Below are 14,675 nucleotides of genomic sequence, written 5' to 3' on the forward strand. Positions count from 1 at the left end.
TATCCTTGTTCTGAAGTTTTTTGGGCAGAGCTTTTTTTTTTTTTTTTTAAATTAGTCTGCAAGTTTACTTTCAGATTTCAATCCTCTTGCCTCCGACCCTTATGCCTCTCTATGCGTATCTGCTGCTACCTCTTGACCACCAATTTGAGGGATTCCGGGGTATTTGTTTCCTTTTCCAGCACTGCGTCAAGAAGCCTGGCCTTCTCTTCGTTAGTCTGAGCTCAAACCTCCATTCCTCTTCCCGTCTCGCAGTTACGCCAGACACCATCAGTCACACTCCCAACAGATGCACACTTGAGCCATTCTGTACCAAACTGTCAGTCAGTGCCATATTCTGACTGGACACTGGGAGCCAGTGTTTCGCCAGTCTGTGTCTAATAAATGCTTCTTAGAACCCAACTTTACAGTGAAAAGCGCTTCTAGCGTGGGAACCCAGACTCGCAGAGCTAATGGAGTGACATAATATTGTTTTAGAAAGGAGTCAAGTGATGCGGCGGAGGTTGAGTGGAAGTTTGCAGCACGGTGCCAAGTAAGACTGCAAATCGACCAGCCTGTCCGGGATACATATCCTCAAAAGATGGGCTTGAACAACAGTGACTGGTCCTGGTCAGCGGAGCCAAGGGATTGATTTAGTTTTTACAAAATCACGTAATCTCATCGTGCCTAAGCATCAAGGATTGGGAACCATCTCTCAGGGTTGCAGGTGGTTTTGGTTTCACCTGTGTGGTCCGGACTAGAGCTGAGATCAGAAAATGGGCCTGAGCACTGTACAATCATACCCTGTAATCTTAAATGTGTATATAAAGGTAAGTGATGTAGATGTAGTGGGAGTACTCAACTGTTAGGTAGTAGTACCATGACTTGGCAAATCACTTGACTAATAAATGATTAAACTAATAAATGAATGTGTCCTTACTGGTGCTCATGAAAAGCACCAATGTTGATGATTAAGTGCCGGTGCTGAGCATTGGAAACCACTGGTTTAAATTAAGCACTGCTGTTGATTGATCCATAGCAAATGAAATGAAAAGAAGGTACAGGCTACATTTCCACATGAATCCACACCTTTGAACAGTAGGCAGCACACAAATCTCTGCACCGGTGCATTCACCCGCTGAGCTGTATTGCTGGAAATGATTGGATGTGGACTTGTGACGTGCAAGTATTGTGCACACACATCTCAGCATCAGGGAAAATTAACAATCGAGCTCTCATGCTGGGAATGGTATTTGCAACCTGCCAGTAAAGTGGGTGGGATCTGACGGACTCCGGTTTCAGAAGGATAGCGTGGCGGGACAGCGGCCCTACCGTAGAGGTCTGTGTGACCTGCATCTCGCACGATCCACTTTCCAGGGAGTAACTGAGGGTTGATGCACCTGCTGCAGAAGTCTGTGGGTGATCTACAGGTTACAGAGGATTATTTTACCAGTGGAAATATGACCATAACTTGAGTGGCACAGTGCAAGGTGCAGACTAACGGGTTTTATTTTTGGTTTTGAATTTGTTGGCAATATTAACTTATAAATATCAACAACTTTTTAGTGCAACATTTTTAATATTTATATATTGATGGCAATTTACGTGTTTAGCAGGATAGAACAGGTACAGTTTAAAATATGGCATCCAGGAAGGGTGTACAATAATCCACGTATTTTCTACAATGTCCTGGACATCAAGTATGAAATTGAAGGAATGACTGGGTATTTGAAGTTTTCTTGCAGTAACGGATAGAAAGACAAAAGTTCCAGCATGACAATTGGCCATACTATGTAATTCTTAATACTTATCTGAGCTAATTTTTACAAGAGAGGAATTGTGTAGGTGGAATATTTGTATAGCAGCTGTGAAAAATACTTTGCTAGCAGTTTTATGGATGAGCCAAAAATCGGTGTTGAGAGATACAACTTTTATTCAAGAAATCATGGAGACCAGTATGTTTCTATCTAGAGAGTTTTATCTAGAAGCTGCGAATCTGAAAACTGCTACGATCAGTATTCGAGGCACCAAATTGTTACAAACTGTTTTTCAAAGAAAGTACATGACGACTTCTGTACTATAACTATTACGATTAGAAAAATAGTAGAAAGGTGCATAATTAAATTAATTTTCTGCACAGGGGTTGTCTGGTAATCGGAAATTGGCTGTACATACGAGTGTGAATGTTGTGAAAAAAGACACGAGGGAAATTAAGGGACCAAGCTCTCAAAGCTCCAGGCCTTGCTCGTACCATCCCTGTGCTGGCCCCCTGCCCTGCATAAATTGCCTCAGTCCTCCGCCAGTCAGCATGCTGGATGGTGTAAGGGCTGGGTTGCCCAAGTCAGTAAGTTCTGAACTACTACACTATGATGTGGCAATTATTATGCCTCCGTGTGCCACGGCTCCAACAATCATTCTACCCATAGCTATGGGTTCACACAGACACACTCACATGCACAAATACAGGCATGCTTTCTCACACACACATATTTTCACATGCACACATGACCTGTCGTCCACTCAACTTAACTGGAAAGTGGCTGTGCTGATACAGGATTTGCAGTGTTTCTGTGGAGATCATGAAAATACCACAGGGTGTCATCGGCTCCCAGTGTGCGGGTAGTAAGTGTGGCAGTCAGTCACTAGAGAGGAGCTGCAATTCCACCTAATCAAAGCAACATTGCGCAAGGCCATCAGGGGTGGTTAGATCCAGCTAATCTTAAAAAAATCAAGGATGAACCGCAATCCTGGGATGGATCTCTTTCGCCATCTAATTTTTTAAGTATTTGCAATGTACGGTGTTACCAATGGTGTGAGCCTTGATGACTTCATCAACCAATACAGTAAAGAGGCAGAGATGTGTTATAGGTAGAAAACACTTAGAGCACCTGTTTCCATTGGCTGTGTGTACTTGGCTTGGGGGTCATTTTGCAAGCAGACCAGTTAGAGGATTGGGCACATTTTTTGTATATGTTTCTAATGTTTTCTTCTCACTTGTGCTTTAAAATGCTATATTTGGAGCCCCTGTTTGCAACAATTTGCAGTAAATATGTGGTGTAAAACCACCATTTGAATCAATTTTTTAAAACATTTTCATGCAGGGGGAAAACCCCCCTGCACCGTCCATTTGCAGTTTGGGCTCGCTCGCTTCGCTCGCTCGTTATACTACGATACAATTTTTCACCTCACCACTTTCAAAATCCACCAGCCGCCCCTGGTTCTTCTGTTTGTGATGGACGAAGAGCCGGGCGCATGTCTTCTTCAATTTTACCTCGCACGAACACGTCTCAGCTACGTGTCACTAGACTCGACTAGTTACTCGGGGCTCACCGAGAGGGCATAAATTATGTTTGAGAGTGAAAAAGACTTTGACGAGATAAATGAAAAATGTATCCAGGGCCTGAATGTTCAACTATACCATTTAAAGGGGGCAGGGTCAAGGACAAATTAAGAAATCTAATATTTTCATATAGATTGGTGTAATCAACAGCCATAGGTGGCCATCTCAATAAAGGGAATTTTGAAATAGTTACAATTATTTTGCTAAATACATAAATGCAAAATAATTACATAAACAAATAAATACATATCTATATACAGGCAGTTCGACATTACTGTGATAGGCTGACAAGTTAAATGCCCTCATATTGGCCATGCTTGTCTTTACAGGCAAAATTATCTTTACAAAAGATGAATTTACCATCCTGGGGAAGTAAAAAGTAGGACGTACTAATAGTATTCATAAAGAACAGCGTTGTAAGCAGGAAAAACAAAGAAATAAAAATGAGGCAGGTATACATGTTAGTAAGTAAACAAATCGTCAGTAGTGCAGCCGGCTGAAACATCAGTGAACCTCCTAAGAAGACAACAATGTAAGCAGGAGAAGCAGACATGTAAGACGTTGTGCCACCATGTTAATCGCTAAATTTATACTATTGACCCCAATGGCATTCAAAATGAGCAACTCTCTGTATATTAGTCATTACATTCTACCATGTTTTTAACCAATGAATAGTGGTTACATATACGCTATGAGGCAGCACATTTCAACTAACTTCACCTAATTATGCCTATCCCGACGACTGGAAACACACCCAAGTCAAACCAGAAGAAACCCTCTGCAGACCCGACAGATCTCAAGAACTTCAGGCCCGTCTCCCTGCTTCCATTCGCAGCCAAAGTCATTCAAAAGGCCGTCAACACTGAGCTAGCAAACTTCATTGAAGCCAACAACGTCCTAGACACCTCCAAATCCAGATTCTGCAGCAACCACAGCACCAAGACTGCCCTACTCGCTGCGACCGAAGAAATCCGCTCCCTCCTCGACCAGGGCCAAATGGCAGCACTCATCCTCCTGGGCCTCTAAGTGGCCTTCAACACTGTCTCCCAACGCACATAAGCCACCAGACTACACAACACCGGCATCTGTGGAAAGGCCCTTGACTAGATATGCTCATTTGTCACAGGCAGAACTCAGTAAGTCAGATTCCCGCACTTCCTCTCGGAACTAACAGAGACAAGCTGTGGTTTCATAAAAAGATTTAGAGTACCAGATCTGATGACAATGGTTTGTAGGTAAAAAGTTTCAGACTGTATACAGTATCTCTAATGACATGGAGTGAGGTGGCCACTGTAGCCTGCCTGGTACCTTGACGTCTAAAATTCTCAATAGTCCTATTTTACATAATTTGCCATCACCCTCCCCAACTCAGCAATGGTATCTACACCCTTGGGAAGAGGGATTCAGACTAATACCTTTATGTTATGTTAATGCATATGCATTGATAGGCTTCTAAAAAAGGTTAATAGGAGCAGAGTGCAGAGCTCCTCAGAGTAAGAAAAGGCATCTGGAGCACTGACAGTTCAAGGCAAACTAAGGCAATGAGGTAATGGTTACCATACACAAGTTTCCAGCAAAACCAAAAGAGATGACTGAGTAGCAGGGACATCCAGTTCAAGCAAAAATTCACTGTTCCACAGGGAGGTAGTGCAATTTCTTGACTAGTTAATGCCTCCGAAAATCCAGGAGGACTTCTAAATACATGGTCCTTTTTGACAAACCTTTCCTCATTCTTAAAAGAGGTCTGTACATTTAATGGGTCTTCTGTAGACTTTCTCCTGTAGGCTAGGCTGCCGCTGAAAACAAACAGAACAAGTTTGACGTCAAGTGAGATTGACTTGTGTTCTTTGGGCAACTGTCCCAAAACATGGGTGGTTTATGATGGAGGAGAACGTCATGCCAGGGACATATCTAAAGACCTGAGCTGATATGTTTTTACAGGGTTACCAGCAAATACAACCCAGTTATAGAAAGTGCAGGCTTAAACCACTTTCCAATCCGAGCATTGAATTCAGGGGGGCTGAAACCACAAACCTCCCACAGATTAAATAAACATAGTGCACATAGGGTAGCAATAGGTTCTGGGAGACTTCAGGATTATTTATACAGTTAGCGAGCTTTGAAGCCTCTTTTTCAGTGGATCGACACACTGAGTAATTCTTTAAAGGCTTCATTAAAATGAATTTCCTAATCTAGTGCAGATTATATGAATAGCTGTAAATATGAAAATAAACATGATAATGGCAATAAAATAAGTTAATAAAAATATATTAAGAAGAATTGCAACCCATTTGCTTGTGTTCCTTGAATCAAAGCACTGAATAATGAAACCAAGTCAAGGCCAAAGCCCCCTTCTGAGCTGGTCCCTAGCTAAAATTCTTAGCATCAAAACTGTCTCTATTGTGGTATTCGTATTCTCAAGCTGGGAAAAATGGTTCTGTGAGCCCACACCCTGCATCTCAGGTGTTTGCAGTACACAATGAAGCTCCCACGGAAAGCTTGAGAGGTCTCTCCTTGAAGATGTGTCTGTATCATACTTAAATACCCTTTTTTGGTTAATATGAAAAGGCTAGCTCGCATGAGTTATTATATAAAATGCTTAAAATAACAGGCAAATTCCATTGTACATTCATTACAATCTATTACATAATATAAGTCACACTGATACATAATATATATGCTATTTTGATGCGCTATCAACAGAAAGCAAACATTATATGCTAAGCCTGTTTTTCTTATACTAAATGACGCACACATTTATAAATGAGGAATATACACATTAATACTTGAATAGATGAAATGCAATGGGGGCACATATTCAGAAGACACACAACATACATCAAAACCACTCTGAGTTAAGAGAAGAGTCTTGAGAGAAAGATTTTCACACAGCAGTTCAGTGTGCTTAGCTGCTGCTATCCTGGAGGACATGCAGGACATTAAGTTGCAAAACATGGCATCATTTTGACCCATCAGGATATCATGGAAGGTTCAGTGATGGTTTAAATTGTGCCTCACACCTCCATTTGATCTGCTGGGTGCTCTCTCTTTCATCCCATATGCTTGGAAAAAGGTGCCGCTGCCTGAAAATTACCGTGCATCCTGTTGCTTGCTTTTTAAAATTGAAATATTGTTTGTTTTGAGCACCATTTGAGATTCTGTTCTTTTAAAAACTGTCACAATTGAATTGAATCGTCACGCTCAAACTTCCACATTGTTGGACCGACTCACTTCCTGGTAAACACGCCACCGCAGAGCGCCAATCAGGGAAGAGGGGGGAGGAGCCAAGGCTGACTACGGCTACTAAAGCCGGTAGCAGAGCGGGAGCGATCACTTGGAAAAAGGTGCCGCTGCCTGGAAATTCCCGCGCACGCTGTTGCTTGCTTTTTAAAATTGAAATATTGTTTGTTTTGAGCACCATTTGAACTTCTGTTCTTTTAAAAACTGTCACAATTGAATTGAATCGCCACGCTCAAACTTCCACATTGTTGGCCCGACTCACTTCCTGGTAGACACGCCACCGCAGAGCGCCAATCAGGGAAGGGGGGAGGAGCCAAGGCTGACTACGGCTAATAAAGCCGGTAGCAGCGCAGGTGCGATCACTTGGAAAAAGGTGCCGCTGCCTGAAAATTGCCACGCACGCTGTTTCTTGCTTTTTAAAATTGAAATATTGTTTGCTTTGAGCACCATTTGAACTTCTGTTCTTTTAAAAACTGTCACGATTGAATTGAATCGCCACGCTCAAACTTCCACATTGTTGGCCCGACTCACTTCCTGGTAGACACACCACCGCAGAGCGCCAATCAGGGAAGGGGGGGAGGAGCCAAGGCTGACTACGGCTAATAAAGCCGGTAGCAGCGCCGGTGCGATCACTTGGAAAAAGGTGCCGCTGCCTGAAAATTGCCACGCGCGCTGTTTCTTGCTTTTTAAAAATAAAATATTGTTTGTTTTGAGCACCATTTGAACTTCTGTTCTTTTAAAAACTGTCACAATTGAATTGAATCGCCACGCTCAAACTTCCACATTGTTGGCCCAACTCACTTCCTGGTAGACACACCACTGCAGAGCGGCAATCAGGGAAGAGGGGGGAGGAGCCAAGGCTGACTACGGCTAGTAATGCCGGTAGGAGCGCGGGAGCGCAGCAGACGCGCGCAGCGGGCGTGCCAACCGCACGCCAAAGGCAAGCCCATCTGCGCCCATCTGCGGCCGGCAGGGGCAAGTCATTATGCCCGAATCACAACTTACTCTGCGGCTGAGTTAAAAAAACTTCATTCCCATGAGCTAGTAGTCAACAACCTCACACGAGCCAGATTAAGCAGAAATGGGATCTGGAAACTTAGATCTTCCTTCCCCGAACTTAACCATCACTCGGTCACTCTGGAACATACTGACCCCCTGGCTATGAATGAGGAAAAGGATCTCTCAATCATTTAGCACCCGCTCCCTGCCCAAACACCAACTCGATATACTTAATCTGCTGATGTCAGAGAAACCAGACATTCTATTATTAACTGAGACCTGGCTAACACAGGACTCCGCCCCTGACATTTTAGCAGCACTATCTGACGAGTTTTATATCATTCAAGCAAACCGCCCACAGGGGAAAAAGGGAGGGGGAGAAGCAGCCATAGTGCATCAAAACCTTAAATTTACGGCACTCACCCCCTAGACATACCTCAAACAGACAACCATGTACTTAAATTTGAATTTGACCTCACTCCCCTGGTCTGCGTACTACTCTACAGACCACCACAGAACATGCCACAGTTTCCAAAATCCCTGAGCGAACAAATGTCACAACTTGTAACTAATCATGCCAAAATACTGATGGTCGGTGACTTCAACTACTAGGCCAACGACCCAGCAGGGGGACCTCATTCAATTGAATTAACAGACCTATTCGCAGGGCTTAACCTAAGTCAGCTTATCCCCACTGCGACACATATCAAAGTGCACATATTAGATCAGGTATGGTCCAGCAATCTGTCTGTTACCAATCTAGAAGTCACTCTGTGCATATGGTCCGACCACCATTTTATTAAATTTACTATAAATATCCCTATCCACTCTAAAACAAGACATCACGATCCTGGATCACGCAGGAGCTGGAATACTATCAATAAAGAGCTATTTCTAGAGTCTCTGACCAACACTATTCCCACTGGCCAGCCATCTATTGATCAAAGCGAGAAAGACCTTTCGGACTGGCTGACAACAGCCAGCAATAAACATGCCCCCCTCAAGAAATTACGCAACGCTCGTCGCCACGAAGCCCAAAGATGGTTTTCCCCTGAGTTAAAGAAATTGAAACTTGACTTACGCCAAGCAGAGAGGAAGTGGAGAAATAAATATTCACCTGACGACAAAAGTACTTACCTAGAAGTACGTGGCACTTATAAAAAGGCTATAATGCCTACCAAGGCCAAATACTTCTCGTCCAAAATCATCAACTCCACAAACCGCTCCAAAGACATTTTCTCAATCATTAACAAACTATCCAACCCGGATAGAGTAATAGTGAACCCCATCCCATCTCAATCCCTATGTGATTCCTTAAATAATTTTTTCATTGAAAAAAATGAATATCATTAAAAATAGTATCCCCAGCTGTCCGAGCCCGGCATGTTCAACGAAACCTAAGAACCTACAAAAGCTGGAACAATTCCCATTAATAAGCCAAGAAACATTCACAGAACTTCTAGCTAAAGTCAAATCTGGATCTCCAAGGGACTGCTATCCCCTTTGGATCTTAAAGGAAGCATTTACTGACTGCCCAAGTCCAGCCGTGACCCTCTTAAATGAGTCATTGCTCCAGGGTCAGGCACCGGAGTCTTTTAAAGAGGCCATAATCACCACCCTGCTAAAAAAGCCAGGAGCTGACCCAAAAATCTTAATTAACTAAAGACCGATCTCAATGCTCCCTTACTTAGCTAAATTGCTCGAAGCCCATGTAGCTAAAAGCCTATCCGCCTTTCTGGAGCAATCGGAATACCTGGATGCACACCAATCAGGTTTCCGCCCAGCCCACTCCACAGAATCAGTGATTCTATCAGTATTGGATACTCTGAGTGAAAAGGCGGACAAAGGCCTTCCTCAAGCCTTGGTGCTATTGGATCTCTCGGCCGCCTTTGACACGGTCGACCACAACATCCTGAACGACCGTGTCAGAGATGCGGGCATTGAGGGATCAGCCCTTGTATGGACTAGATCATTCCTTACAAACCGATCTCAGTCAGGCCAGTTTGGTGGTTTCACGACCCCCATGATCAAAACTACCTGTGGAGTCCCTCAGGGATCCTCACTTTCACCTCACTTATTTAGCCTTTACCTTCTCCCCTGATCCACGCATTAAAAGAAAGGAATATTCAAACTTTTAACTATGCGGATGATTTCCAATTAGTATTCCCCATCAAAAACTCCCTGGCCTCCACTCACGAATGCCAGTCGACAATGCTGTTCATCCGTGACTGGATGAACAGTAACCAACTGAAATTGAACCCGGATAAAACAGAATTGATCCTTACGGGAGGTTCACTTAACCCCTTGAGCTCCCAGTTCTGGCCCAAAGAACTGGGACAACCCCCGACCCCATCCAATCATGCCAAAACCCTGGGAGTTGTGGTCAATAGTGACCTCACCATGAAATCCCAGATTGGATCTGTCATTTCCACCTGCTTCTTTCAACTAAAGAAAATAATGAAAATCAGCAGGCTCCTTACTCAGGAAGCAAAACTACAGGCAGTCCTCGCCATGGTGATCTCACATATTGACTATGCCAACTCCCTATACTACGGCATTCCGGCATACCTTACCCGCCGTCTCCAACTGATACAGAACCGAGTGGCCAGATTGATTCAGCAGGAAAGCAATCGCCAACATGTCTCTTCCCTTTTTAAAAAAACTACACTGGCTCCCCATATCACAGAGATGCGCCTTCAAGATGGGATGTATCATCTTTAAATCCCTGAATAGCAGAAACCCCAAATTCATTAACAGTATGATCAATAGATATAATCCAACCCGCAATCTAAGATCCGCCCACCTACACCTGTAGACAATACCTTCCTTCAGACAGAAACGATTCGGAGGATCCAGGTTCTCCATATTGGGCCCAAGATACTGGAATTCCATGCCCCTAGAGATCAGTTCTTGCACAGACCTCATGACCTTCTGCAAACGACAAAAAACGTGGCTCTTCAGACAGGCATTTGAGTAATCACGAGAATCAATCAATCATCATAAGTCTTTATTCGAATTAAAAATAATTCATACAAGACACAGCAAAATCACTAATATAGAAAAATCACAATCACTAATTTCCATAAAAACATTCCAATAAATAGATTAAAAAAATTTTTTAGTAAGAAAGGATTAAACATTGAAACAGACAAATGATGTGCAATACACGTGGGTTATAAAAAGAATAATTATAGCGAGAATGACAGCAATAGATTAGAAAGCTTTAAACCTGCCCAGATACATTCTCTATGCAACGAAGAGTTTTTAATCTAAGTGACCACGCCCACCCCAAGTATTTAGCTAAGCCTATTGAGTGAACTGGTGAGGTGCTCGTGTGCAGAATTCTAATAGCTACAACAGAGCTCCTAGTACCCAGCAATTTGCATAGAGGGTAGAGCCAGTGACGTCTGGGAGCGGCATATACAGGGCACACAAACAGGAAATGGCCAGTGGTTTCTTTTTTGGCTCCACAAGCAGGGCAGGTACATGTGTTACCACCAAACCACCCACAAGTTAAGGCCCTTAGTGGGAGGGAACCTACTCTAAGTTGAAAATAGAGTTTCCTGTCCTTTGGTGATGTTATCAAATCCCAAAAAGGTTCCAAAAAAGGTATAACCTTTGCCTCTAAGAAACGGCTAGTCATCGTGGGGGAAGTGGAAGCTGCCCACACCCTGTGATATACCTTATCCCAATAAAGTTTTTCAAAAGCTTTTTTACAGGAAATTCAGCGGCAACTGGATCATTCCATAAGTTTTCCAGCCCCAAAGCTTTTAAGGATTCTCGAAGGTTCCTTAACCACTTGATTTTGTGAAACTTATCAGCCTGAATTACGTCCATGATACCCACTGCGTAAGATCGAAGCTCCGGGGTGGTCCATATTCTCCTCCAGTATAAAACTGGGCGGAGAATGGCCAAGTCTTTGATGGCCTTCCTGCCTAGGTCGTAACGCAGTGGGACCATTGGCGTACTTTGTGGCAAGCCTATAATGGAGCGAAAAAATTTATTTTCAACTGCAGTGAGGGACGTTAATGTTTCAAAGCCCCAGAGCTCAGCTCCATACAGGACTGAGTTTAGGGCCTTTGCCTCATAGACTTGTAACACTGGTTTAACAGGTTTGGTAAGAGATTTTTTAAACTCTTTAACCAGCGTTCCCGAAATCTGGGTAAGTTTCAGTGTTGACATTTCTAAATGCCTATTCCACCGATTGTTGTGGGACATTTGAATGCCTAAATATGTAAAGTTAGTTACCTCCTCAAGAATTTGGCCGTTCATCATAAGCTTACCGACTCTATAGCTTGTATGTGGGTTAAAGGTCATAAGCTTTGTCTTTGCCACATTGACCTCCAATCCGTAGTCTTTACAAAAAATTTCGAAAATTGACAGTGCCCTCTGCATGCCGCTCGGGGTTTTAGACACTATAAGAGTGTCGTCGGCAAACATTAATATTGGTATGGGTGCACCTGCCAATTTTGGAGCATCAGTGTTGACCTGGAGCATATGGTCCACTATTCCATTAATATACAAGGAAAAAAGTGTTGGGGCCATTGCACATCCTTGACGCACACCCCGCTCAACGGGGAACTCGGTGGTTGATTCCCCCAGACCGCCCCATTGTATTTTTGCAAAATTGGACTCGTGCAATCTTCTTATTAGAGTCAAGAGTTCCAGGGATAGACCCAGCTTTTCTAGAACCTTCCACAGCTGTTCACGGGGGACGAGGTCAAAGGCAGCTCTTAAGTCCACAAAAGTGACATAGAGACTACCTTTGCCCAGTTCGACTACCTTCCATAGCAATTGCTTAAAGCGAAACACCTGGTCAATGGTGCTGATGGATTTGCGGAAGCCCGCCTGGAGGCTAGAGAGAATCTCATTTGCTTCAATCCAAATAAATACCTCATTCAGAACCATCCTCCCAATGACTTTTTGGATTGTGTCAATTAGGCTGATGGGTCTGTAATTCCCAGGGAGGCTTTTATCGCCCTTTTTGTAGATTGGAAATATGACAGCGCCCCCCCAGGATTTAGGTACTGGAGCGCCTTCAGCCACGGCGTTCGCTATAAGGGTGATATACTTGCTCCATGGAGCTTTATTCTCTAGAAAGAGATCAGAAGGAACACCGTCCAATCCAGGGGCCCGTCCTGCAGCAACGCAGGACAGTGCAGCTAGAGCATCTTTGGGGGTGAAAGGCCCGGACGAATAGAAAACATAAGACATTATGCCCGGAATTGTGTAGTGGGGGTCTCGCGCATATTGGGGTTTAAAATAGCCCAACCAATCCTCTTGTGAGACATGATTTGAAGGGTTTTCCGATAAACCTCCTCTACCCCACTTCAGTACGTTCCAAAACAGTCTAGCATCCCGGGAATGACTGGCCTCCTTCAGGTCCTGCCAAAACAATTCGTCCCATTTTATTTTGGCTTGGGCGATGCTTTTCCTATAGGCAGATCTTGCTAATTGAATAAGTGGTGTGTTCCCACTGGATAGGGCTTTAGCCAAGGTGCGTCTTGCACTTTTACATTGTTTGTCGTACCACCTTGGTTGCTTGAGCGATGGCTTGGTACCCTGCCTTATTTGCTTGAAAAAGAAGGGACGTAATCCCTCAAAAAAAGACTCATGTAATCTGGTTACTTGCATATTTTGATCTCGGTTTTGCAAAATATCCTCTAGGTTTGCATTAATTGCAGAGAGATTAGTATTGATGTGTACTATTACTGAGTCATTGGACTTTACTGATGCCCATTTTAACCTTCGCAGGTCATTGGTTGGCACACATGCTGGGGGGACCAAAATTGGTTCCTTTGACAATGAACAGGATTTGCCCCACCAACTGTGAGAAACGAAATGGGGTTGTGGTCACTCTCCAGTCTTCGCACCACCCCCATGTCAATGGGAAGGGACCACAACCTCAAACAACACAGGACATAATCGATCCTACTAGCTGAACGGCCGTTGTCAAAGGTGGATGCTCCCAACTTGTCCCCTTTAACTCTTCCATTCAATGCCCGAAGACCGATTTCTAGGCAAAGTGCGTTGACCTGTGTTGCTACCGTAGACCACCGTTTGATGGGAGGTAGCGAGAGGACTGGAATACCCCAGCGTAGATCCTCATCGGGGTCAAGGCCCCATTCAGAGTCACTATCTAGAAGGGGTTCGAAGGTAACATTGAAGTACCCGGCTACGATCAGGTCCCTGCTACACGTTTTAGATTCTATAAGTGTAGTTAGGATTTCCAACTCGCTTGACTTTTTCCCCTTCGTTCCCCGAAGATAGATGTTATATATATCCAAGGTACTCTTGGGACCGAAAGTGAGCGAGAATCAATTTCCATCTTTCACCTTCCCAAGCAGCGCCACGAAACCAACCTGGTGTATGTGCGCTATGCAAATTAGTTATAACATAACATAACATAACATTATATTGGTGAGTTCTGTGAATTCCTGCAATACCGTGTGTACTGAAAGCCAATATGTGGAAAGGTCCGGACACGACCATAGCATGTGTTGCAGACTGGCTGTTATCGATTGGCATCGCAAGCACGCATTTGGGAAGTAGCGATTGAGCTCTTTCAGGGTTAAGTAGGCCCGATGGAGGATTGAAAATGTAATGTTTTTAAATTTAGCGTTGTGAGAGACACATTGAGGGAATTCCAAGGCCTGCTCTCACTCCTTATTGTGAAATGCTCTCCCGATGTCATCTTCCCATTTGTCATGCAGCACTGTCAGTGGGAGCCCAGAGCATTCCTGGATCGCTTTATGAATCCACACTCTTCCCCCATGTGAAGTATCACTTGCAGAACACTATGGGCTTGAGGCTCCTTGTTTTATGTGGGCCATGGGGTCTGGCAGGAGCTGCGTAGTTGTCTAAATGTCTAAATGTGAGAAATTGGTCAGGTAGCATATCATAGTCTGAGATTCGTTGATCAACTGGTAATCATCAAAGAGTTCACCAATAATGTCTAATGACCGCTCATGCCAACAGCCAGGTCCGTAGTGGAGTAAGAGCTGAGGTTTGTGGAGGGCCTTGTAGAGTCAATGCTGGGGCATAGGGAGGAACATGACGCATAAGGAAAATAACCCTGGCCATGCATTGCCGTGCTTTCGCCATCTGTAGAGACCATGGG

The 14,675-nt window shown here is 43.9% G+C and overlaps 1 protein-coding gene across 6 annotated transcripts in view; it reads right to left on the reverse strand.

The window, feature by feature from the left end:
* Positions 1–14,675, reverse strand: part of LOC146809007 (sialic acid-binding Ig-like lectin 13) — a 395,766-nt gene that overhangs the window by 330,636 nt on the left and 50,455 nt on the right. For 3 of the 6 annotated variants that reach the window (XM_085615792.1, XM_085615795.1, XM_085615793.1), the window contains exon 2: positions 10,378–10,486. The exons of the other annotated variants lie outside the window; for them this stretch is intronic. The gene's annotated coding sequence lies outside the window, so the exon portion shown is untranslated. The remainder of the gene's footprint in view (positions 1–10,377; positions 10,487–14,675) is intronic. 6 annotated transcript variants of the gene reach the window in all.

This window comes from Triturus cristatus, chromosome 7 (genome assembly GCF_964204655.1).
Source record: "Triturus cristatus chromosome 7, aTriCri1.1, whole genome shotgun sequence".
Classification (NCBI taxonomy): domain Eukaryota; kingdom Metazoa; phylum Chordata; class Amphibia; order Caudata; family Salamandridae; genus Triturus; species Triturus cristatus.